This window comes from Protopterus annectens, chromosome 2.part1 (genome assembly GCF_019279795.1).
Source record: "Protopterus annectens isolate FY-2018-M chromosome 2.part1, PAN1.0, whole genome shotgun sequence".
In the NCBI taxonomy this organism is placed as follows: Eukaryota; Metazoa; Chordata; order Ceratodontiformes; family Protopteridae; genus Protopterus; species Protopterus annectens.
The window spans coordinates 1,903,333,409-1,903,337,793 of NC_056729.1; the positions used below are offsets into that span (position 1 = coordinate 1,903,333,409).

Genomic DNA, 4,385 nt, shown 5'->3' on the forward strand with positions numbered 1-4,385 from the left:
CTGACATCACTCTCCAGGCTGGTCAGGCAATATAAGGTTCAATTTGTGTTTATATTCAAACCCTTGGCCATGGTGTGGTCATGTCTTCATGTCTCCTCCTGCCACACAGCTTTACATCTATTCTGTTGAGCCTCACCCTCCAGCAGGACTCAAAGGGTGATACCTAACACAATCCTGCCCCTACACGGTGAGGACAATAAACCTCCCTGTCACTCTGTCAGCCTTCCATGTCAGTAGTACAACCTGAGATGCATGTGTTGTAGTTCAGGCTTTATCCCTTTACATCTCTGGAGAATCTGGAAAGTTGTGTGTTAGAAAGTAAAGAAGGAAGACACATGACAAGCAGAATTGAGTGTAGCAACTGGAAATGAATAAAACATTACAGTTATTTGAATTAGAAGATGTGAATGTTTGTAGCAGGTGTTAGTTATGGCAGAAGGAATCATTGGAAAAGGGTGAAGACAGTACTGCAGTGCAGGAATGAGAGAGTGGTAAAATAGCTTATAACAGCTTGAGAAATGAAACAGGCACTCTGAATATCTTCTTCTTTCAGCTTTTCCTGTTTAGGGGTCGCCACAGCGGATCACCTGTCTGCTCATGATTGGCAGTGGAGTTTTACGGTGTCGAGTTGCCAGCCCGGTGCCCAACCTTCCACAGAAGGCACACACACACACACACACACACACACACACACACACACACACACACACACACAATCACACCTAGGGCCAATTTAGAGTGTCCAATCTGAATATAATCTATTTAAATGTAAGCAGTACAATATATTTCATGTCTACTGATCTAGAAATGGTGTGTGAGCTTGAAATGTGACTTGATTTACTTTTTAGAGACAAGATTCCTTTCTCACATTTAGAAGTATTAATTTCATACTTACTGGGTAAAGTATATAGCTTTTTTTTTTTTTTTTTTTTTTTTTTTTTTAACAGGGAACAAAACAATGTTGAAGAATTGGTCTGCTAATAAAAAAGAAATTATTCAAAATAAAGGAGACTACCATAGTTAAATAAGGAACAGACAGTAATTGATCAAATGGAGAATGAGGTGCAGTAAGGTTGATCCTTATCAATACAAACACAAATGTAAAGCAAGAAACGTTTTATTTGAAGAAGCAAAGAAGTATGTTAGAGTTGAAAATGCCAACAATTGCAATAGGCAGTATGAAGTGCAATTTTAGGAAGCTGAAAGGTAAAATTGGGCAGAGTGTCAAACTGTGTAGAGAAATAATGTAGTGGGGAAGAATGGAGTTAATGGGAAGTAGGAAAGATTAAAATAAGAAAAAAAGCTTAAGGACTGTGACTGATTATTTCTTCTTTTCTGATTTAAACTAAATAATACAAAGAGAACAAGAGTACACAGAAATTTGTGCCATGGTTAGTAATAATAAAGAAGCAATTCAGTATGATAAAGGAATGGAATGATTAACATGGGGCTCTAAATGATATGGAAGAAATAAATAAGGTTGTGCGCCAATAACTGAAATATCCTTTAGGAATCAGGGAATTTTATGTGTCATGAGAAGACCAGTGCAAAACACGGAATTAGAAGTTTGGAATATACGACAAATGAAAAGCACATATAGCATGACAAAGGAAGAATATCAAAACACAGTACAAGATGGTGTGTGTTTTAAGGAAAATAGATAAACTATAGAGAAAATAATGGAAATGTATGCAAAACAGTATTTAAATGGAAAGAAGGAAACAACATTTTATTTATTTATTTATTTACTTATCTGTTGTTGACAGACTTGGACCCACTAGGCCAGGGCTCTCTCTTCAAGGGACTCTCAAGCTGGTACACATATTAACTATGAGAATCTTTTCCATAAGACAGGGGAACGTCCCCTAATCTTTCATTTATTAGAGGGGCTGAAGGACTGCTGCAGGAAGAGAGAAAAGATGGGGAAAAGGATACATAGAATATGGTGATGGAAAAGTCTGAGAAAGGATATTCTGCAAATATTACATTATTGTGGATGTTAAACACAACGTGGGAAAGATTTTCTACAGTCTGAAATTATTGCTCCTCTGGAAGGTGGTCTAGAGAATGTAGTTTTACAGAAACTCATGGGAGAAAAAACGAGGCAGGTGGTTAACTGCTGTATCTTGGGCAGAGGCAGTGGAGAAATGCTTCTTATAATGACTGTCACTAGACTGAACCCGATGTAAGGAATGTATCTGGAGAGTTGGAAGTGCATGCCTGTCCTGTTCCTGATGGATTTGAATCTGTAAAAAAAGGAAAACAAATGAAAGAGGAAAAAAAATAAAGGACAAAAAATTGCATAATCAAAGTAAGAAAAACAGAGAAAAGCCATGGTAGGGAGATAGAAAAGAAAAAATACACAATAATTCCACACTTCATGTTTACATGACATTTCATACACTATTAAAATATTACAGTATAATCTTTATTGAAGTAAAACTTGTGTATGGGAGGCGAGTAGGAATATAATGGGAGCACTGATCTGGGAAGTGTTTGATACACTAAAAACAGTACAGTATAACCTTCACTGAAGTAAAACCTGTGTATGGGAGGTGATTATAAATATAATGGGGGCACTCACTTTGGAAGTGTTTGTGTATTTGGGAAGAACAATACGAATACTGCTTATACATACCTCCGGTGAATTAATATGGTAAGTGTTTGTGAGTACTTTTAAGGGGAGTGCATTCCTTTCAAATTCTGTACAAGTTTCTTTTCCTGACGTTTAATACAATACACAAAATAACCTAACATGCAAAGCATCCTGGGCCTGACCTTGCCATTGTAGCAGTCCTCCATAAATCTGATAAGATTTCATGCTGTGAAATTTACTTTAAGGGTGCCTAACCCATAATTTTAGCAACTACTTGCTACTACTATTTGCTGCTAGCTGCACTCAACCCGTTCAGCTTTGTTTCCTTTTCGTTTAATCCAAAGAGATTATTCATGGCTTTTTATAACAGTGTTTATTAACAGAAACAAAACTGTACACCTGCATGAAAGTTGTGGTAATGGTATTAAGTACATGGTTCTCAACTGTCATCTGAGACCAAACATGAATTCCAAATTAGTGAATACAGAAGTTGTATGAGAGGCTTGTGAGGTACAGGGTCAATAAGGAACTGTAGTTACCGGAAACCCAAAGAAGAAGGCAGATATGATGATTAGGGGATGTCATTCTGGATTTAAAACTGCCACCATGGGAGGAAGTACTGCCTTGGAGGGGGACAAGGCTGTGTTTCCATCATCTGTCATCCCAACCACCCTGTAAAGGTTTAACTTACTGGAACAATGCTTAGTATTAATACCCTGGTAAACCTGAAGTTGTATATTAATAGCTGTCTACCTTTTGTGATTTTTGTAAGTGTATGTGTATGCGCTATCACCATTGACTTCCTGGCACTTGCATATTTTTTTAATGTTATGGAGATTAAGCCCCCTAAAAAGACAGAGGATTGGAATAGTTTCTTTCTGAAGTTTGATCTAGATTTACATATATAAAAGAATGCAACACTGAAACATCTTGTTTATCTACAACTCCTAAATGTACAGTGACAAGTGCCCAAACCAGATTGTCCACCTAGTCACACAGGCTCTTGAAGACTCTGGACCAATACATATTCATGTTTCAATTACATCATACCCCTTACCAGCAGACATATTAGAATATTTGAGTACATTTAAAGGATATTCACATAATGTCTCTCACCTAAGCACCACTATTCCTGTTCACCAAATCAGTCTTTCATAAGCAAATGAGAAGATCAATATTACTGACACTTTGCCAGTTGTGTGGAACTCTGATGACCATGTTCCGTGTGGTCATTGCGACCCAGTGGTTTATAGTACATGTATGGTGATTACAACAGCACACTTTGTATTTTCCCATCAATGTTCAGCTACCTCATTGCATTCCTGAAACATATAGCAGTGCTACAACATGGTACGAGATCTTAACCACAGCCTGAAATGTAAATGTAAAGTACTCGCAAGATTTCACCATCTTCCTGGGTTATAAAAAAGCTATTGGGAAAGTCTATCATGTGTTGAACTCATAGTTAACTGTAACAGTTCCAGAGGATGATTGATCACATCTAAGTCTGCACTTGATGCATACAAGTTACTTTCTGTCTGTAATAGTAATCACCGTGTTCTGTTACACAGTTATCAAAATACAACCAGAAAAACTGAGGCAACGGAATGTTGAATTCTAACTTGAAAAGCCTGTTCTATCAGAACAATAATCTAGTTTGTTAAATTGTAGAGAAAGTACTTGCAGTTGCCTGCTTAATCCCATATAGATGATGTGATGCCCATGCTTTGGCCCAGTAATCAAGGAACTTCATTCCTCACCACTGGCAACAGTGAGGGATGTACACAAT

General features: G+C 37.4%; 1 pseudogene; it reads left to right on the forward strand.

Annotated features, from left to right (window-relative positions):
• The first annotated feature begins 3,294 nt into the window (after window positions 1–3,294).
• On the forward strand, window positions 3,295–4,091 carry LOC122795065 (annotated as a pseudogene).
• Window positions 4,092–4,385: the final 294 nt, after the last annotated feature.